The 23434-nt window shown below is 43.2% G+C and overlaps 1 protein-coding gene across 1 annotated transcript in view; it reads right to left on the bottom strand.

Moving 5' to 3' along the window:
* The window catches only part of hapln1b (hyaluronan and proteoglycan link protein 1b), a 31398-nt gene extending 16573 nt beyond the window's left edge, over positions 1-14825 (bottom strand). Inside the window, exon 1 of the mRNA XM_029768974.1 lies at positions 14361-14825. The gene's annotated coding sequence lies outside the window, so the exon portion shown is untranslated. The remainder of the gene's footprint in view (positions 1-14360) is intronic.
* Between the last annotated feature and the right edge of the window lie 8609 nt (positions 14826-23434).

Below are 23434 nucleotides of genomic sequence, written 5' to 3'. Positions count from 1 at the left end.
GTTGATTTTTGATATCTGATTGAAGAGAATGAAGTCTAAGACATTTAGACCGCCATCACGAACCCTGTTGGTCTAGGAAGTCTATTCCCTCTGCGATATTTTATTGGGCTTCATCGTTTGATGTAAACTGGCGCCGTGCTTGGCTCACTCCACACAAATTTATGGTGACCAATAAAGTAAAGGAGATCTCCTTTAAGGTTATCCATATATTTTATCCGTGTAATTGCTTGATTTCTAAATATATACCTGATGTAACCAGTGAATGCAGTTTTTGTGAACTAGAAACGGAATCTATTGAACACTTTTTCTGTCATTGGCATCTGTCATCTGATCTTGGCAACAAAATGCATACAACCATTGAAATATCTAAGTTTGACACATTATTTACTACACTGATTCCACAATTGAACGTGAGTATGTCATACATTTCTTTATTTTATTAGGAAAAATGTTCATACACAAATCTAAATTTATGAAGAAAAATACCCTTTACTTAATTTTTTTATCTGATTTGGAAAACTATTTAGAGTCATTAAAACGTATATAAGAAACAAAATGTCTAAAAAATGTATTTGCTACATGTCTGTATTTAAATTGATTTAATTAACATGGATTTGCGTTATAATTTTTGTTTCTTCTCTTATTTCTTTGTGGAATCCCTCCGGCTGTACTGTTTGTGTTTTGCATGTTACTGTTTAATAAAAATAAATGATAATAATAAATAAATAATAAATAAATACAATAATATAATTAGCAGCTAAACAACTATGTACATTCAGGGCTTTGAGCACGTTGAGAAACACCACATGCATTTAATCTATTAGTTATTGTCTTCAAATCAAATGAAATCAAACTTAAAGGGAAAATCAGTGGTGTAAAGTACTTAAGTAAAAATACTTTAAAGTACTACTTAAGCCGTTTTTTGGGGGGTATCTGTACTTTACTTTACTATTGACATTTTTGACAACTTTTACTTCACTACATTCCTTAAGAACATGTTGTACTTTTTACTCCATATATTTTCGTTGACACCCAAAAGTACTTGTTACATTTTGAATGCTTAGCAGGACAGGGAAATAGTCAAATTCACACACTTATCAACCAAACATCCCTGGTCATCCCATAGGACTCACTAAACACACATGCTTCGTTTGTAAATTATGTCTGAATTTTGGAGTATGCCTGTGGTTTCCCGTAAATAAAATAAAAAAGAAGAAATTCCTTAATATAAGGAATTTGAAATGATTTAGACTTTTACTTTTGATACTTAACTATATTTTAAACCAAATACTTTTATACTTATACTCAAGTAGAATTTTACTTTTACTTGAGTCAATTTCTATTAAGGTATCTTTACTTTAACTCAAGTATGATAGTTGGGTACTTTTTCCACCGCTAGGGAACAATATTTTTGAAATGTTTTCATATGTCTACTGCTGATAGTCCCAAAATGTTTTGCATGTCAGCAGTCAAGTTTTCAAGATATTGGACTTTCAAAAGGCAAAGTGTATCATATTCTTTAAGTGTATTTTACAGGACTGCCACAATACACTAACCAGACCACTACAGGGGTGTATGCTAAGCTAATGAAGAAGACACTGTGCCCACTGCCTGCTGGAAGGGAGGAAATATATACTTCTACTAAGTATTCTAGCAGAACCCCATAGCTTTGTGTTGGGAAATCCCCTTGATCTGTGGGGTCTTGAGGCATGCCCCAGCTGCAGTGATGTCTGATGTCTGTATTTTCACATTGTGTCACCTGTCTGAGAATCCCGTAGCCTTGTCCCTGCCGTAGCTAACACATATCAGGCTCTCTCCAGGGAACAGGACAACACAACCACTCCCAGTGTTTGTGTTTGTGTGCATGCGTGCTTGCATGTTTTCATATGTGGCCTCGGTCACTGAGAGGGACACAAAATGTCTGGTTGACGGTGGGTAACCAGATAGCCAGTCGGTGACATAACATTATGACTGGGCACTGACTGACGGATTGTCCTCCATTACTGGTCATTTATGACCGTCATCAAAATGTCACTCTGTGTCCACTTTCAGAGCTCCTTACAACCGTGGCCACATTCCATAGGTTGGAGGAGGAAAGAGGGTGACCATGACATACCCAGCGACCAATGACTAGAGCCGGCCTTATTTAAACACACGCATCAGAGAGCACAATTAACCCTCACAAATCCTCTCCCTAGGCCAAGCATAAAACAGGCTCTCTGGCTTCAGTTAAACACTCTGTGGAATCTTCCCCAGCGCACATACTCCTTGGGAGTCTGCCCAAGCAGCACCAAGACTAAACCAGGGCTGCAGAATGACAGGCACGTCCCAACAGTAACCAGCTATAGTGACATCCTGATGGACTGTGACTGTGAGACTGGGATCCTGCAGTTCATCACTGAGCTGATTTTTTTTTGATGAGTCATCATGCCTCTGTGAGGAGTGACGGACAAACAAACACACACAGAGACACACACACACACACACACACACACACACACACACACACACACACACACACACACACACACACACACACACACACACACACACACACACACACACACAGAAATATGTCTACGAATGGCATTAAAATGTGTCTCACATCCGTTCACTGTGTCTGCATTTGGACCGGATTCCCTGTATGGAAATGATTTGACAGCTAATCTTTCAAAATAACATCTATTATTTATTTATTTTAAGACACATATTGGTGCCATAAGTCAATGGTGCAACCTGTCAATGATTTTAGAAGGCGGGATGTTAGTGATTTAAATCAGGGATGGGCAACTGTCCCCCCCTTTTGTAGGCCTGTGGACCAATCCCCCCCCCCCCCCCCCCGCTACAGCAGTTTTTCTCTTGTTATGTCAGTCACTGACAGTCACTCAATTAGTCCATGTCGGTTTACATTTTCTAAATTGGTAAGTTAGTCTAGTCAGCTATCACACTCACTCAGATTTCTCTCCACTCTATGGCAAAGTGAGTGGAATTGCAGCAAAATTGCAGCTAACATTTTCTTGATTGGTAAGTTAGTCTAGCTAGCTATCTAAATGTGTAGTAATCATGGTCGAATTACAGGCTGGGGTCCCTCACTGATTTTGTTAGTCACTCTCACTCAGATAACAAACAATATTAAAAACTGCAAACATTTCTCTCCTCCTTATGGCGAAATGTGTAGAATTGCAGGAAATTGCACTTAGGGCTCCCAAAAGGCTAGGGCCAGGTCTGACTGCATGTGTGGGTATGGATGTGCGTTCACAGACCAGTGAGCAACAGCGATCCCTCATGATTAGTTCAGATTTTTTGTGGCCCCCACCCCCATCAAAGTTGCCCATCCCTGATTTAAATGGTTTCACTGTGGAGATCTGTTTACACTTGTAAGATATTCAGACACAATGCATGCCTGACTACTTCCGGAGGTGGTCAGGAAGATCTGTTCACAATCAGATCACAATGTGTCTTTTAATCATCTACACCTGTCTGAAAATGTGGGCACAATCAGAACGTGGACAAGATCAGGACTAAGGATGCATGTTAGCACCAGGTATAAATGGGGCTAGAGTCAACAAAGAGCCTACCATCTTAGAAAAAGGGTTCCAAAATGGTTCTTCGGCTGTCCCCATAGGAAACCCTTTTGGGTTCCAGGTAGAACCCATTTGTGTTCCATGTAGAACCCTTTGTAGAAAGGGTTCTATATCACAGGAGGTTGGTGGCACCTTAATTGGGGAGGACAGGCTCGTGGTAATGGTTGGAGAGGAACAGGTGGAATGGTATAAACTACATCAAACACATGATTTCTATTTGTTTGATGCCGTTCCATTCACTCGTTTCCAGACATTATTATGAGCCGTTCTCCCCTCAGCAGCCCCCACTGTTCTACATGGAACCAAAATGGTTCTACCTGCAACCAAAAAGGGTTCTTCAAAGGGTTCTCTTATGGGGACAGCCGAAGAACCTTTTAAGGTTCTAGACAGCACCTTTTTTTTCAAAAAGTGTATTCCTTAGTCTCGTGACATCATCAACTGATAAGGAGAAGAGCCATACTATAGATCTAGAGAAAAATGCCAGAGAATGACGAAAGACAAGATACAGAGAGAGAGGAAGGGAGAATAGAGAAAGACAGAGGAAGTAAGAAAAAATGAGAAAGAATGAAGCCAAAAGACTTCAGAACTACCTTCACCTACTGCAGGGATGGCTACCATCCTCATCGAGAGCTACTGGAGGACAAATAAAAATACTGGGTGTGCCCTGCGGGCTTTCGTTCCAGCCCTGCTCTTGCACACTATGCAGCTACTCATCAGGACATTTATTAGCTTCAGCTGTGTGAGTAGAGTTGTCCCCCAACAGAGTGTTAGGAAACACTTACTTTGTGTCTGTCCAAGGGGTTCTGCTATGTGAACTCACAATAACTATGAAGCTGAAACTATCTGCCTGAACCTATAAGAGGCCAGGTGTCCTCGCCCCGCCCTCCTCGCCCTGAGGACACCTGAGGCCAGGTGTCCTCGCCAGGTGTCCTCTCTGGCTACACATCAGGACACACACACGCATACATACACACATACAAACACACACAATCACACACTGTGGAGCTGTAATGCTATATTCCATCTCCCCTAGTGACCATGCAGAGTATTACAACACTCAGTTACTCAACTCCCCTAACAATCCCCTGTCACAACTAATCATCATATTCCATATGTTTACATGTAGCAGCCTCACAGCAGCCCAGGGGAGCTCTTGGCAGTGAGTGTGTAGAGACGGAGAGGGGGAAGAGAAGCTTTATAGGAAGTAAACGCACGGGTTCCATTTCATGCATATTTAACTGACACACCCAAACATTAATCTAGAGCAGGGAACGTTGATGGGGGTGGGGGCTATAAAGAAATCGGAACTCATCATGAGGGCCTCAGTGGCTCGCGGGTCTGCATACCAAAATCCATACGCCCACATGCAGTCAGAGCCGGGGCCTAGCCTTTAAGGGGCCCGTAGCTACATTTTGATCATCAGTGCCAGGCGTGCCGGATGCAGTATCTCAGAAACGGACGCCGTCCTGGGTGTTTAGGGTTTACAGAGAATGGTGCAACAAACAAAAAACATCCAGTCGGTCCTGTGGGTGAAAACAGCTGGTTGATGAGAGAGGTCGAGGGAGAATGGTAATAATCACGTAAGCTAACAGGCGGAGTGCAACAGCGGTGTGCAGAACGGCATCGTGAACCCACAACTCATCGATCCTTATCCCGGATGGGCTACCGCGGCAGACAACCCCACTGGGTTCCACTCCTTTCAGCTAAAATCAGGAAGAAACGGCTCTAGCAGTGGAGGATGCTCAGAGGAGGACGGATCATAATAATGACTGGAATGGAGCGAATGGAATGTCATCAAACACATGGAAACCATGTGCTTAGTGTGTTTGATACCATTCCACCCATTCCACTCATACATATTAAACTGGTTGGTGAATGTACAGTATAACTATATATATATGATGAGGTAGTCATAAAAAAAAATTGTTGAACACTATTATTACACACAGTCAGTCCATGCAACTTACAGTTGAAGTCGGAAGTTTACATACACAGGTTGGAGTCATTAAAACTCGTTTTTCAACCACTCCACAAATTTCTTGTCAACAAACTATATTTTTGGCAAGTCGGTTAGGACATCTACTTTGTGCATGACACAAGTAAGTTTTCCAACAATTGTTTACAGACAGATTATTTCACTATAATTCACTGTATCACAATTCCAGTGGGTCAGAAGTTTACATACACTAAGTTGACTGTGCCTTTAAACAGCTTGGAAAATTCCAGAAAATTATGTCATGGCTTTAGAAGCTTCTGATAGGCTAATTGACATCATTTGTGTCAATTGGAGGTTTACCTGTGAATGTATTTCAAGACCTACCTTCAAACTCAGTGCTTCTTTGCTTTACATCATGGGAAAATCAGCCAAGACCTCAGAAAAAAATTGTAGGCCTCCAGAAGTCTTGGTTCATCCTTGGGAGCAATTTCCAAACACCTGAAAGTACCACATTCATCTGTACAAACAATAGTATGCAAGTATAAACACCATGGGACCACCCAGCCGTCATACCTCTCAGGAAGGAGACGCATTCTGTCTCCTAGAGATGAACAAACTTTGGTGCGAAAAGTGCAAATCAATCCCAGAACAACAGCAAAGGACCTTGTGAAGATGCTGGAGGAACCAGGTACAAAAGTATCTATATCCACAGTAAAATGAGTCCTATATCGACATAACCTGAAATGCTGCTCAGCAAGGAAGAAGCCACTGCTCCATAACCACCATAAAAAAGCCAGACTACGGTTTGCAACTGCACATGGGTACAAAGATCGTACTTTTTGGAAAAATGTCCTCTGGTCTGATGAAACAAAAATAGAACTGTTTGGCCATAATGACCATCGTTATGTTTGGAGGATAAAGGGGGAGGTTTGCAAGCCGAAGAACACCATCCCAACCATGAAGCACGGGGGTGGCAGAATCATGTTGGGGGTGCTTTGCTGCAGGAGGGACTGGTGCACTTCACAAAATAGATGGACTTATTGTAGGAAGCTTGTGGAAGGCTACCCGAAATGTTTGACCCAAGTTAAACAATTTAAAGGCAATGCTACCAAATACTAATTGAGTGTATGTAAACTTCTGACCCACTGGGAATGTGATGAAAGAAATAAAAGCTGAAATAAATTATTCTCTTTACTATTATTCTGATCTTTCACATTCTTAAAATAAAGTGGTGATCCTAACTGACCTAAGACAGGGAATTTGTACTAGGATTAAATGTCAGGAATTGTGAAAAACTGAGTTTAAATATATTTGGCTAAGGTGTATGTGAACTTCCGACTTCAACTGATTTATGCGACTTATTAAGCATATTTTTACTCCTTAAGTTATTTAGGCTTGCCATAACAAGGGTGTTGCATACTTATTGACTCAAGACTTTTCAGCTTTCAATTTTTATTAATTTGTCAAATTTTGAAAAACGTAATTCCACTTTGACATTAAGGGGTATTGTGTATAGGCCTGTGACAAAAAAAATCTCAATTTAAATTCAGGCTATAAAATAACAAAATGTGGGAAAAGTCAAGGGGTGAGAATACTTTCTGAAGGCTCTGTATATAGTGCTTGTTGTTGTTTTGTTGTTGGTAAATTGATCCACGGGCAATCAAAAGTGGGGCCAGTTGCCTATCCCTGATCTCGAGAAAATGCTTTGTTTATTATATTTCTGCAACAAATACGTCAGACTATGCACGTTTATACACACACTTACTGCTAGTCTTTCTGATTTGGGATAAGGTATTGGACAAAAGGTTAAAAAAGTGTTGAGGGGGTTAGGCTCTGGACTGTCTTCAGACACTTGGCTGGTGAGGGAGACTACTCTGCAGGCCATCTGAGAGAGTAGGAGGTGAGGACATGGTTCAGGAGGACATGGTTTTAGGGGGTAGAGGGTTAGGGAGACATGAGTTGCACTCTGGATAGTGTCACTGTCTCGCCTGAGGTCAGCTGACTAACCAAGCCAATCTATGCGCTTCAGATTAGATTGCAGCCTACATACAGTAAACCCTGTGGTTTGGTAGGCATTCTGAGGGGCTAGACACATCTACCTCAGGAAACCCAATTGTTTATGGACACTGATATGTGTGTCTGTGCAATACTGCAAATATCTTGAAGTCTTTAATACAGCTCACTCCCACTACTTATATATGGGCAGATATCGTAGATACGGTATTGCCAGATATGTTAGTGTACTTCATTACTTAATAAGGTAACTCTTTATTTCCTATAAGCACGGCTTGGAACACTAGAAAGGCTGTCCCTCCCTTCATTCATCCATTATCTGACCTAAAGAGTGGACTACTATTCACTCTGTAGCCCAAGACCAGACCTTGTGTTTGTAGTCCTTGGGCATTAGTCTAAACTACACTGCACACACACCCAGTGGCCAGGCATTTCCCCCCACCTCAAAGAGCCTTTATGTGACTCTCATAGTATGCGTCTCTTGGGTTAGAGAATTAATAAACTCAGGTTTATGTTAGAGAGTGAACATAGTCAGGTTTATGTTAGAGAGTGAACATAGTCAGGTTTATGTTAGAGTGAACATAGTCAGGTTTATGTTAGAGAGTGAACATAGTCAGGTTTATGTTAGAGAGTGAACATAGTCAGGTTTATGTTAGAGTGAACATAGTCAGGTTTATGTTAGAGAGTAAACATTGTCAGGATTATGTTAGAGAGTAAACATTGTCAGGATTATGTTAGACAGTGAACATTGTCAGGTTTATTTAAGAGTAAACATTGTCAGGTTTATGTTAGAGAGTGAACATTGTCAGGTTTATGTTAGAGAGTAAACATTGTCAGGATTATGTTAGACAGTGAACATTGTCAGGTTTATGTTAGAGTAAACATTGTCAGGTTTATGTTAGAGTAAACATTGTCAGGTTTATGTTAGAGAGTGAACATTGTCAGGTTTATGTTAGAGAGTAAACATTGTCAGGATTATGTTAGACAGTGAACATTGTCAGGTTTATGTTAGAGTAAACATTGTCAGGTTTATGTTAGAGTAAACATTGTCAGGTTTATGTTAGAGAGTGAACATTGTCAGGTTTATGTTAGAGAGTAAACATTGTCAGGATTATGTTAGACAGTGAACATTGTCAGGTTTATGTTAGAGTAAACATTGTCAGGTTTATGTTAGAGAGTGAACATTGTCAGGTTTATGTTAGAGAGTAAACATAGTCAGGATTATGTTAGACAGTGAACATTGTCAGGTTTATGTTAGAGTAAACATTGTCAGGTTTATGTTAGAGAGTGAACATTGTCAGGTTTATGTTAGAAAGTAAACAGTCAGGATTATGTTAGAGAGTGAACATTGTCAGGTTTATGTTAGAGAGTAAACATTGTCAGGTTTATGTTAGAGAGTAAACATAGTCAGGTTTATGTTAGAGTAAACATTGTCAGGTTTATGTTAGAGAGTGAACATTGTCAGGTTTATGTTAGAGAGTAAACATTGTCAGGATTATGTTAGAGAGTAAACATAGTCAGGTTTATGTTAGAGAGTAAACATTGTCAGGTTTATGTTAGAGAGTAAACATAGTCAAGTTTATGTTAGAGAGTAAACATAGTCAGGTTTATGTTAGAGAGTAAACATTGTCAGGATTATGTTAGAGAGTAAACATAGTCAGGGTTGTGTGTGATAGAGAATGATTTAGCCCGGGGACGAGGTTAAGTTTGAGGTTAAGTTGTATGTAAGATAATGAACATAGTCTCTTCCACCAGCGGGTTCTCTCTCTGTCAGCTTTATATATGCTTGCAATTAGCCTGGGGACAAGGTTAAGTTCATGTATGTAAGGCTCATGTGTGTAGGAAAATGAACGTACTGTATTTTCAGGTTCATGTGTGTCACGACTCATTACGAACGTTATGATGTAACAGCCTGTAGATGTTTCACCAGTCCTGGAGAGCTGGTGAGAAACCTTCTGTGACTAATAGATTAACAAGGAAAATGCTGGAAAAATGTACAGTACGAGGCTCAAACGGAACACAGACTCTGTTGCTGGTGGGTTAGGGCTGGGTGGCTTATTTAGTCTTGGGTGGGGTATTTATGTATTTAGTCCTGGGTGGGGTATTTATGTATTTAGTCCTGGGTGGGGTATTTATGTATTTAGTCCTGGGTGGGGTATTTATGTATTTAGTCCTGGGTGGGGTACTTATGTATTTAGTCCTGGGTGGGGTATTTGTTTGAATGCAGGGCTGGTTACTTAAATGCCCATTGCAGCTATTTTTATATCAATATCAAATCCTTTCTGGGTAACAGAACCTTACTATAATAGATTTCCATTAAAATTGTCCAAAACAAATAGCCTTTAGGAAAAAACTATTTCTCAAGAAAGAATTTTGCTAGGACTGTCTGGGAGTGGTCTGAGTGGGGAGGGGAAAATTGAAAACTAGCTGTTATTGGCAGAGAGGTTTGGAAATCTCTTTCTTATTGGTCTATTTACGAACGTCACCAGGCAGGCCAAAACTCCATCCCACCACAACAGGCTGAAATCTCAGGTGGTCTTTTCAAACAGCTCTTACACCATAAGGGCATTATCATCATTTTCACAATTCCACAGTATTATTCCAACCTTATAGTGTGGAAATATAAAACACAGGGAAATCACATTTTTGAGTACACTGAGCCTTTAAATATGCAGCATCACAAGCAGAGCAGTCAGAAGCTTGTTGCATAATGAATATATTTTCCCCCACGGTGAGAGTGGTGGGTTCAAACAGGTCCACACACACACACACACACACATACACACTAATTAGTGCCTCTGCAGGTTTTGACGCCACTCTCACATCCCCGTGGATCCTACAAAGAGCCTTCAGTATAAAATATACTGGGTCTGTGATGACTTGACTGGGTATCGTCGATGCTGGCACCAGTAGAGACCAATAAAGATGAACACTTTCACCTCTGATGCAACAGTCATCTCTAAGGGCAGCTGTGGACACCAGAGACACTGGACCATGGACATTTGAGAGCTTCGAAAAGCTCCAATTCACTCACCATTTTACTTCCTTACTTAGGCACATTGCTCCTCGGGGGAGCAGAGGCCATCAACCACTCCTCTCCATCTCTCTCTGTGTCACATTTACTCTCACCAGTCCTGACCCCGACCCTGACCTCTACCCTCTTCCTTCCAGTCATATACTCACCCCATCCTTAAAACCTCACTCGTATCCTCCTCACCTCACCCCTGTCCTCCTCACCTTACCCCTTACCCCTGCCGACACCCATCATTCCAACACTCACCCTATCCTTAACCCTCACCCCTGTCCTCCTCACCTTACCCCTTACCCCTACCTACACCCATCATTCCAACACTCACCCTATCCTTAACCCTCACCCCTGTCCTCCTCACCTTACCCCTTACCCCTGCCGACACCCATCATTCCAACACTCACCCTATCCTTAACCCTCACCCCTGTCCTCCTCACCTTACCCCTTACCCCTGCCGACACCCATCATTCCAACACTCACCCTATCCTTAACCCTCACCCCTGTCCTCCTCACCTTACCCCTTACCCCTACCTACACCCATCATTCCAACACTCACCCTATCCTTAACCCTCACCCCTGTCCTCCTCACCTTACCCCTTACCCCTACCTACACCCATCATTCCAACACTCACCCTATCCTTAACCCTCACCCCTGTCCTCCTCACCTTACCCCTTACCCCTACCTACACCCATCATTCCAACACTCACCCTATCCTTAACCCTCACCCCTGTCCTCCTCACCTTACCCCTTACCCCTACCTACACCCATCATTCCAACACTCACCCTATCCTTAACCCTCACCCCTGTCCTCCTCACCTTACCCCTTACCCCTACCTACACCCATCATTCCAACACTCACCCTATCCTTAACCCTCACCCCTGTCCTCCTCACCTTACCCCTTACCCCTGCCGACACCCATCATTCCAACACTCACCCTATCCTTAACCCTCACCCCTGTCCTCCTCACCTTACCCCTTACCCCTGCCGACACCCATCATTCCAACACTCACCCCATCCTTAACCCTCACCCCTGTCCTCCTCACCTTACCCCTTACCCCTACCTACACCCATCATTCCAACACTCACCCCATCCTTAACCCTCACCCCTGTCCTCCTCACCTTACCCCTTACCCCTGCCGACACCCATCATTCCAACACTCACCCCATCCTTAACCCTCACCCCTGTCCTCCTCACCTTACCCCTTACCCCTACCTACACCCATCATTCCAACACTCACCCCATCCTTAACCCTCACCCCTATCCTCCTCACCGTACCTACACAGACCCATCTATCATAACCTCAAACAGACACGTTAATACGGTTCACTCCACCACCACACTTAAGGGAACCCCATCCAAGAAGTTAATGTAGTTTGGCCTCCCCTGCAAGGCACTTCTGAAGTAGGGGGACGGGGGGTCAGTCTGCATACCTCCCCCCTAGTCTACCCCCATGGGGACACTGCCAGGAAGAGGGTCAGAGGGGAGAGTTCAAGGTTCAACGTGGCTCACTACAGAATGGGAACAGGATAGGGCTTAATTCTTTAAGACACATTCTGACTACTCACTAATGGAGTGTTAGTGTGTGTCCCACTGTCCACCATCATTAAACTCTAACAGAGATTACCATCTGGTTTGAATCGCTTTATTCCACCAGAGGGCGTTGATAAAATACAATATCTATAACAGATTCATAGACTGGAATCACACTGTCAATCAAAAGATTGACTGAAGTTGAACTGAAGTTGTTATGGGATGCCAGAGATGCCTGATTATTGATAACAAAAAGTTAACGTTGGACTTCTCTTACTTTTAATGACTGGATGTATTTAATGTTATCCCCCTGGGGGTTCAGATGAAGTCATTATATAAAGTAACTACTAAATAATGCATATTTTGAAGTGGATCAGTAGGACAATTGTCTACTTTTATAGCACTGCTGAGAAACACATGTTGAAGCTTTCCCTCAAAAGGTCTTTGATTACTGTTTTTAATTGTCCACCAAGGAAATGTTGGAAAAGTTGTGTCCTTCCACCAGCTGTTGCTAAAATAAATCCTGGGGAACACACACACTCGCACGCACGAATGCATTCACGCGCGCGCGCACGCGCGCACACACACACACACACACACACACACACACACACACACACACACACACACACACACACACACACACACACACACACACACACCCTGCATCAGTACGGTAGATTGTAAATTCCCTCCCTCCTTCGGTACAAGAGAATCCTCTATTCACAAGGTAAATAGAGAGACGCATTATTAATTGATACCATTACACACACACACGCGCACGCGCACACACACTCTCTGCTCTAATGTTCGTCTAACCAGCTGTTTCCTCCATGTCGTTAAAGTGGGCCCTGTCTGTGTTTGTGTGTGTGTGTGTGTGTGTGTGTGTGTGTGTGTGTGTGTGTGTGTGTGTGTGTGTGTGTGTGTGTGTGTGTGTGTGTGTGTGTGTGTGTGTGTGTGTGTGTGTGTGTGTGTGTGCGTGTGTGTGGTCAACCAGCAGAGTGGCTGGGGAGTCCAGTGAATTAGGGGAGTGAGCGTCAGGGCGATGTTTGTTTGTGTGTGTGTGTGTGTGTGTGTGTGTGTGTGTGTGTGTGTGTGTGTGTGTGTGTGTGTGTGTGTGTAGCTGTTAGACCAACAGTCTCTCTCTCTGTGTGCGTTTCTCTGATGTGAGACTGAGTGGCTCCACTCTGCCCAGGGTCTCTGTAGCCCCCCATCTGACACACACACACACACACACACACACACACACACACACACACACACACACACACACACACACACACACACACACACACACACACACACACAGGTCTGTGGCCCCCACTGTCCCCTGCTGAAAAGGATGCCTGTCGACTCTCTGTAGTGACAGAATGTTCTTTTTGGGGAAGCAGGCTCCGGACACACACACACACACACACACACAAATTGCCCTGACTCTCGCTCCCCTATTTCACTGAACTCCCCAGCCACTCTGCTGGTTGACCACAAATAAGCTGTTCAAGTAGGATCAACCAGCCCCACAGACAGACAGCGATTGAGCAACTTCATATGGAAAACAGAAACATGTATTCAGTCACAAAACTTTCGTTTAAAAACCACAAAACAATCAGATATCCACTCATAGATATCCACTCATTCTTGCGTGAGACGCTGGTTGTTGTTTTGATAGTCCTGTCTCATTCCATCTCACTAACATGCATCATGGGGATTGTTGCCAAAATGCAGGAAGCTATATTTCTTTAATCCTAATAACAATCCCTTAACTATTCTATCCACGCATTTAATTGGTCAACAACCATCCTTCCCACCGCCAACTTCCATTCCTCCCAGCCTTAGAGAGAGAGAGATGGGGAGAGAACGGCACTCAGAGACGTACGTCAACACTGTACACCACGCATATGTGAACTAACAGTACATGTACTGTCACTCTAATATCAATGGAATGACAATAACTAGAAATAACTTTATTTCTGTGTAATTTCAATCAACCTCAATAAATCAATGTTAGAAAGTGAGCCTAGGTATTTTCTAATCAAAGTGGAAGTAACTATTTTCCCTTTCTCAGTCTTTATGGTATAAAAAAAACAACACCTATTCAAAAAGTGCAGTTTGTTACAGTTGTTCTTCTGACTTATAAGAAATCTGTACACGCTACCAGCACTAAAATGCTAGCCAAATATTCCATAATAATAGCCTATGTTATTACACTAAATGTTACACTTCGAAACAGTAGAGAAAAATAAGTCTAATAAGACATAGCTGTTACCGTATAACTTTTCCAGCTGTGCGACGAGGTGATTTTGACACGGTCCAGTTGCGAATGATTGCACCTCGCAGCTCGGCGCGACCTGGGAGGAACCACGCAACTAGCTAAGCAACAAGAAATGAACACATGAAGAAGAAGAAAAAAAATCACGAAGTTGCTTCTTCTTATTGCTGCTAGTCAAACAAGCGTCTCTTGTGAGAGCAGCGGGCTATTTCAGGTGTGGCTGTGTAGCGTTCTTCCTTGGCTCTACCTATATAACCGCTCAGTAGGTTTCCTTCCACGTCCCGTTTCTGGACCACTCCGAGCAGCAGGGGCGAATGTCCCAGTCCCACAACGCAGGTGATGTTTTCTAAAAGTGTGATGGAATAAACTAAAAATGTGCTCTATATAAAATGGGAAATCAATCTTTGGAATATAGTGTACAAATTGCATATACACATCAGATTAACTTTTGACACATCAGAATTTATCAGCGGCATGAATTCCAGATAAAATCCATATTGCACAATATGTGGTGACATGCTGACTTGTGGTTTGAGAATGTCCCCCCTCCTTCCCCGCTACCCCTCCTCCCTAGTCCCTTCAACCCCCTCTACCCTAGGCTCGTGGCCAAAAATGAACCGCTTTAATTTTGTAGATACCCCTACCCGAGGTATAACAAAGCACAACCATGTTTTTCCATCTCTATAAGGTCTCCCATTATATGAAATGGATGGTTGTATAGAAATATGTTACTACAAAAGTGTTTCAATTGACAGATATTGTGACACACCCCCTGAACTCAAACAGGCCACATAAGCCCATGTAACCCAGTGTTGCAAGCTCTGATATTTCTCATATTTGGAATACAAGTAGTCAACTGCCTGCCCTACATACACAACCTAACAGCATTAGGATATCTTAAAGCCTTTTGGAAATATAGACCTGTAAATACATCGATACAATAGGCGGAAATACAAACTATTCTTAACTTAACTTTTTTGGTAGCTTTTCAATAGACAACTTTACAAGTCTAATTTGCTCTCATTCAGTGTTGTATGGTCCTGCCTGAAAAAGAAATTGTGTACAGTAGCACATTTTGTGATGTTGTGGCTATTGTGATTTACTCTAAGGCATGTGGATTCAGACACCGAAAACTGTCCTTTTTTCCTGTCAATGGTTCCTCTAACTCGAACCTCTTTATATGTTTAGCCCATACTCTTGTAATTACTTAAATTTGACTCCAAATCCAACATGGTGTCCAAAATCCAATATAGCTGCCATATTACAATTAAATGGTGGTTTAATCACCTGTACTGTATATGTACACATTTTAAATGAGACATTTTTCAAGATTTGTGTACAATACTTATGACCTGTACTCAATACTCTTTTTTGTGTACTTCGACTATGTTAGGAATCCAATATGCTGACCATGTAAACTCAAACACCTTTGTGCGGATATATTTAAAGGCAGCAGACTGCTTGGCATGGCAACACTAACTTTTCTAAGTCACACGCCTCTTTGAGGATCAATGAGCCAACTGGGAGGCTCCAACAAAAGGAACGAGAATCCAACCCTGGACTTTGACACCCTCTCCCTAGCCTTACAACTTGCCCCCACTGTGGTATAACTTTCCCCTCCAGGATTGGGCTCTTAAGTCACCTCCTTGTCATTTAGAAGTGAGCTTTGATTCATTGCTAGTTCAATATGTCTACCTGAATCCAACATGAACTTCTGCTGGCTCACTGACTTTGCGATGCACATGGGGATGTTCCAGTGCATTCTTATCCTGTTTGGGTTGAGCTGGCACATTGCTTCTTCAAGACAACCATGTCCACCGTCCTGGCTGTCTGCCCTGGAGTTACCTTATATGTTGACTTGGTGACAGTTATGGTGTATGGGGAAGATGAAACCACATATCGCAAGTGCACAAGGCAGGTGTTCACTCTAATGAACCAATCTAGAAAAAAGAAACGCACACCTATAAAGGCGAGGTGCTGGCTAGCGGAGCAGAACACTAGAAAATAAAGGAAAGCCGCACACTCTAAGAGCTCAGATGCAAAAATGTAATAACCAACGTTTCGACAGCTAAGCTGTCTTCATCAGGGTATCATCACAAACACTGGGAGATGAGTAATTTATATAGTGTCAAGAGACACACAGGTGTTTGTAATCATGGCCAAGTATGGCCTAATATCATTGGTTAACTGAAATATAAAAAAAATGGTATACAAGAAACATACAAAAAGACAAACAAATGGATAACATGATCATAGCATTTGTAGTCTAAAAAGTATCTAACAAACAATTACAATGGCAAAATCACAATAATCACAAGAATGGCTTCAGATCAAAGTCTATGTTGAGACCGAAGGGAGCAAGTGTCTTTAAATTAAAGATCCAGGCAGCCTCTCGTTTTAACAATAAATTATCAAGGTCACCCCCTCTCCTCGGGAGGGTGACATGTTCGATGCCAATATAACGCAGAGACGAAATCGAATGGCCTGCCTCCAAAAAGTGTGAACCAACACAACCTGACACTCATTGACAAGAAATTCCATCAACTTATTGGGCCTTCACATGTCATAGGAATTGCACCTCTCCAATGTCAATGCATCCTGAATCTCCCAGAACGGTGCTTGGTAGGCACCAGTCCTCCCCCAGGCAGTTACTAGAGACAGAGTCACCATGGAACAGGACTGCCATTTGTCAGGAGGCCATTTAACAGCCAAAATGCTGTCTGGTAATTGCTGGCGTGCATTGTCCTCATAGGTACCTATTTTGCTACCGACCATGACTGGCCAGCCCATGTGACACCTGAACTGGACTCGCATGTGAAGAATTAACTCTAATGCAGGAGTGACTCATGCATTGGTCTGTGAAACTGCAGTAACATCCCTATGAGGACATATGACATTTATGGCAAACCAGAGGCACCTTAGGATGGTCAAACTTGCTGTATGCGATCGTTTATGGTGGCTGGAGATTGTGAACCCTGCTTTATCATTACAGGTTGCTTACCTGTGACTTGGTTATGCTACTGTGTGCTTGTGTCGTGAAAGGCTTGGTATTATATGTTGTGGCAGTGCCACTCATAGTTCTACACTCTTAGAAAAAAAGGGTTCCAAAATGTTTCTTCGGCTGTCCCTATAGGAGAACCCTCTTTGGTTTCAGGTGGCCAATACCATCTCTATGGTAAAGCATGGTGGTGGCAGCATCAGGCTGTGGCGATGTTTTTCAGTGGCAGGGACTGGGAGACTAGTCAGGATCGAGGGAAAGATGAAGTACAGCGAGATCCTTGATGAAAACCGGCTACAGATGGCTCATGACCTCAGATTGGGGCAAAGGTTCACCTTCCAACAGGACAATGACCCTAAGCACACAGCCAAGACAACGCAGGAGTGGCTTCGGGACAGGTGTCTGAATGTCCTTGAGTGGCCCAGCCAGAGCCCGGACTTGAACCCGATCGAACATCTCTGGAGAGACCTGAAAATTGCTGTGCAGCAAAGCTCCCCATCCAACCTGACAGAGCTTGAGAGGATCTGCAGAGAAGAATGGGAGAAACTCCCCAAATACAGGGGTGCCAAGCTTGTAGCGTCATACCCAAGAAGACTCAAGGCTGTAATCGTTGCCAAAGGTGCCTCAACAAAGTATTGAGTAAAGGGTCTGAAAACTTATGTAAATGTGATATTTCCGTTCTTTTTTAATATATTTGCCAACATTTCTAAAAACCTGTTTTTGTTTTGTCATTATGGGGTATTGTGTGTAGATTGATGTGGGAAAATGTGAAGGGGTCTGAATACTTTCCGAATGCACTGTAGATGGTTTAGCTGACAACGTCACAAAAATGATGCATGTGCTTCCAATGGTTCTGGATGGTTGGACAGTTAGCAACAATGACAAGAAACTGTGATGTGTTAAATCGTAAGTAGCTAGTTTGATGTTGTTCTTGATACCATGTCTTGTTTTGAGGTGTTTGACTGATGTCACGTCTATGCTAATATGGCAAATATTTGCTAGCTAGCTAGCTAGCCAATAACTGTAACTGTGACTGCAGTCCAGAGCTGGCGCTCCTAGTGGCCGGGGACTTTAATGCAAGGAAACTTAAATCCGTTTTACCTCATTTCTAACAGCATGTTAAATGTGCAGCCAGAGGAAAGAAAAGACAAGACCACCTTTACTCCACACTCAGAGACGCGTACAAATGTCTCCCTTGCCTTCCATTTGGAAAATCTGACCATAACTCCATCCTCCTGATTCCTGCTTACAAGCAAAAACTAATGCAGGAAGTACCAGTGACTCGCTCAATAATGACGCAGATGCTAAGCTACAGGACTGTTTTGCTAGCACAGACTGGAATATGTTCCGGGATTCTTCCGATGGCATTGTGGAGTACACCACATCAGTCACTGGCTTCATCAATAAGTGCATCGATGTGTACTCTGAGCATGCGCGGACCAACTGGCAAGTGTCTTCACTGATATTTTCAACCTGTCCCTGACCGAGTCTGTAATACCAACATGTTTCAAGCAGACCACCATAGTTCCTGTGCCCAAGAACACCAAGGTAACCTGCCTCAATGACTACCGACCCATGACACTCACGTCTGTGCTTAGAAAGGCTGGTCATGGCTCACATCAAAATCAAATCAAATTTATTCATATAGCCCTTCTTACATCAGCTGAAATCTCAAAGTGCTGTACAGAAACCCAGCCTAAAACCCCAAACAGCAAGCAATGCAGGTGTAGAAGCACAGTGGCTAGGAAAAACTCCCTAGAAAGGCCAAAACCTAGGAAGAAACCTCGAGAGGAACCAGGCTATGAGGGGTGGCCAGTCCTCTTCTGGCTGTGCCGGGTGGAGATTATAACAGCACATGGCCAAGATGTTCAAATGTTCATAAATGACCAGCATGGTCAAATAATAATAATCATAGTAGTTGTCGAGGGTGCAACAAGTCAGTAACACAAGAGTAAGTGTCAGTTGGCTGATCTTTGAGAGTATCTCTACCGCTCCTGCTGTCTCTAGAGAGTTGAAAACAGCAGGTCTGGGACAGGTAGCACGTCCTTTGAACAGGTCAGGGTTCCATAGCTGCAGGCAGAACAGTTGGAACTGGAGCAGCAGCACGGCCAGGTGAACTGGGGACAGCAAGGAGTCATCAAGCCAGGTAGTCCTGAGGCATGGTCCTAGGGCTCAGGTCCTCCGAGAGAGAGAAAGAAAGAAAGAGAGAAAAAGAAAATTAGAGAGAGCATATTTAAATTCACACCGGAAAAGACAAGAGAAATACTCCAGATGTGACAGACTGACCCTAGCCCCCCGACACATAAACTACTGCAGCATAAATACTGGAGGCTGAGACAGGAGGGGTCAGGAGACACTGTGGCCCCATCCGATGAAACCCCCGGACTGGGCCAAACAGGTAGGATATAACCCCACCCACTTTGCCAAGGCACAGCCCCCACACCACTGGAGGGATATCTCCAACCACCAACATACCATCCCGGGACAAGGCCGAGTATAGCCCACAAAGATCTCCGCCACGGCACAACCCAAGGGGGGGCGCCAACCCAGACAGGAAGACCACGTCAGTGACTCAACCCACTCAAGTGACGCACCCCTCCCAGGGACGGCATGGAAGAACACCAGTAAGCCAGTGACTCAGCCCCTGTAATAGGGGTAGAGGCAGAGAATCCCAGTGGAAAGAGGGGAAACCGGTCAGGTAGAGACAGCAAGGGCAGTTCGTTGCTCCAGCCTTTCCGTTCACCTTCACACCCCTGGGCCAGACTACACTTAATCATAGGACCTACTGAAGAGATGTGTCTTCAGTAAAGACTTAAAGGTTGAGACTGAGTCTGCGTCTCTCACATGGGTAGGCAGACTATTCCATAAAAATTGAGCTCTATAGGAGAAAGCCCTGCCTCCAGCTGTTTGCTTAGAAATTCTAGGAACAATTAGGAGGCCCGCGTCTTGTGACCGTAGCGTACGTGTAGGTATGTACGGCAGTACCAAATCAGAAAGATAGGTAGGAGCAAGCCCATGTAATGCTTTATAGGTTAGCAGTAAAACCTTGAAATCAGCCCTTGCCTTAACAGGAAGCCAGTGTAGGGAGGCTAGCACTTGAGTAATATGATCACATTTTTTGGTTCTAGTCAGGATTCTAGCAGCTGTATTTAGCACTAACTGAAGTTTATTTAGTGCTTTATCCGGGTAGCCGGAACGTAGAGCATTGCAGTAGTCCAACCTAGAAGTAACAAAGGCATGGATTAATGTTTCTGCGTCATTTTTGGACAGAAAGTCTCTGATTTTTGCAATGTTACGTAGATGGAAAAAAGCTGTCCTTGAAACAGTCTTGGTATGTTCTTCAAAAGAGAGATCAGGGTCCAGAGTAACGCCGAGGTCCTTCACAGTTTTATTTGAGACGACTGTGCAACCATCCAGATTAATTGTCAGATTCAACAGAAGATCTCTTTGTTTCTTGGGACCTAGAACAAGCATCTCTGTTTTGTCCGAGTTTAAAAGTAGAAAGTTTGCAGCCATCTAATTCCTTAAGTCTGAGACACAGGCTTCTAGCGAGGGCAATTTTGGGGCTTCACCATGTTTCATTGAAATGTACAGCTGTGTGTCATCCGCATAGCAGTGAAATTTAACATTATGTTTTCGAATGACATCCCCAAGAGGTAAAATATATAGTGAAAACAATAGTGGTCCTAAAACGGAACCTTGAGGAACACCGACATTTACAGTTGATTTGTCAGAGGACAAACCATTCACAGAGACAAACTGATATCTTTCCGACAGATAAGATCTAAACCAGGCCAGAACTTGTCCATGTAGACCAATTTGGGTTTCCAATCTCTCCAAAAGAATGTGGTGATCGATGGTATCAAAAGCAGCACTAAGATCTAGGAGCACGAGGACAGATGCAGAGCCTCGGTCTGACGTCATTAAAAGGTCATTTACCACCTTCACAAGTGCAGTCTCAGTGCTATGATGGGGTCTAAAACCAGACTGAAGCGTTTCGTATACATTGTTTGTCTTCAGGAAGACAGTGAGTTGCTGCGCAACAGCTTTTTCAAACATTTTTGAGAGGAATGGAAGATTCGATATAGGCCGATAGTTTTTTATAATTTCTGGGTCAAGATTTGGCTTTTTCAAGAGAGGCTTTATTACTGCCACTTTTAGTGAGTTTGGTACACATCCAGTGGATAGAAAGCCGTTTATTATGTTCAACATAGGAGGGCCAAGCACAGAAAGCAGCTCTTTCAGTAGTTTAGTTGGAATAGGGTCCAGTATGCAGCTTGAAGGTTTAGAGGCCATGATTATTTTCATCATTGTGTCAAGAGATATAAGAAGTTCATGAATTCATTACTGCTGAAGTGAGAGCCATCCTCTCTTGGGGAATGCTGCTTTTTAGTTAGCTTTGCGACAGTATCAAAAATACATTTCGGATTGTTCTTATTTTCCTCAATTAAGTTGGAAAAATAGGATGATCGAGCAGCAGTGAGGGCTCTTCGATACTGCACGGTAATGTCTTTCCAAGCTAGTTGGAAGACTTTCAGTTTGGTGTGGCGCCATTTCAGAGCTCATGTATTTTCTGTATACCAGGGAGGTAGTTTCTTATGATTAATGTTTTTAGTTTTTAGGGGTGCAACTGCGTCTAGGGTATTGTGCAAGGTTAAATTGAGTTCCTAGGTGGTTAACTGATTTTTGTCCTCTGACGTCCTTGGGCAGGCAGAGGGAGTCTGGAAGGGCATCAAGGAATCTTTGGGTTGTCTGAGAATTTATAGCACGACTGTCACAGTATCCAACGAAGGTGGCGCCCCTCCTCGGTCGGGCGGCGCTCGGCGGTCGTCGTCGCCGGCCTATTAGCTGCCACCGATCTATGTTTCTGTGTCTTTTGGTTTTGTCTGTCTATCCCGCACCTGTTTCGTGTCTGTCATTAGTGGGGGGTTATTTAGTGTGTATTTTCAGTTTGGGTTCTCGTGCGGGATTGTTTATTGTCCACTCAGGACAGTTGTGTGTGTGGCCTGTTTCGCTGGCCTGTGTAAGATTTATTGCCGGGCTGCGCCCCGTGCGCTTTTCCTCGTGTTTTATTTTTGGAATGTGTTTTTCTGGCGGACTTATTTAAGCGCCCTGTGCCTTTCGGCTATTGTGTTTTGTTTACCGTGGCATTAAAACACTGTTGCTCCGGCCCTCTGTCTCCTGCGCCTGATTCCGCATCTCCACTGGTCCTAGAATTCCGTGACAACGACTTTTAATGCTTCTTGGTTGGGGTCTGAGCAGATTATTTGTTGCGATTGCAAAGGTAATAAAATGGTGGTCCGATAGTCCAGGATTATGAGGAAAAACATTAAGATCCACAACATTTATTCCATGGGACAAAACTAGGTCCAGAGTATGACTGTGGCAGTGAGTAGGTCCAGAGACATGTTGGACAAAACCCACTGAGTCGATGATGGCTCCAAAAGCCTTTTGGAGTGGGTCTGTGGACTTTTCCATGTGAATATTAAAGTCACCAAAAAATAGAATATTATCTGCGATGACTACAAGGTCCAATAGGAATTCAGGGAACTCAGTGAGGAACGCTGCATATGGCCCAGGAGGCCTGTAAACAGTAGCTATAAAAAGTGATTGAGTAGGCTGCATAGATTTCATGACTAGAAGCTCAAAAGACGAAAACGTCGTTGTTGTTTTTTTTTTTTTTTTATTTAAATTTGCTATCGTAAATGTTATCAACACCTCCGCCTTTGCAGGATGCGCGGGGGATATGGTCACTAGTGTAACCAGGGGGTGATGCCTCATTTAACACAGTAAATTCATCAGGCTTAAGCCATGTTTCAAGTTAGGCCAATTACATCAAGATTATGATCAGTGATTAGTTCATTGACTATAACTGCCTTTGAAGTGAGGGATCTAACATTAAGTAGTCCTATTTTGAGATGTGAGGTATCCCAATCTCTTTCAATAATGGCAGGGATGGAGGAGGTCTTTATACTACTGAGATTGCTAAGGCGAACACTGCCATCTTTAATTTTGCCCAACCTAGGTCGAGGCACAGACACGGTCTCAATGGGGATAGCTGAGCTGACTTCAC

Source organism: Salmo trutta, chromosome 12, assembly GCF_901001165.1.
Source record: "Salmo trutta chromosome 12, fSalTru1.1, whole genome shotgun sequence".
In the NCBI taxonomy this organism is placed as follows: Eukaryota; Metazoa; Chordata; class Actinopteri; order Salmoniformes; family Salmonidae; genus Salmo; species Salmo trutta.
The sequence above is the reverse complement of the archived record's forward strand: the minus strand, read 5'-3'. Positions and strand labels throughout refer to the sequence as shown.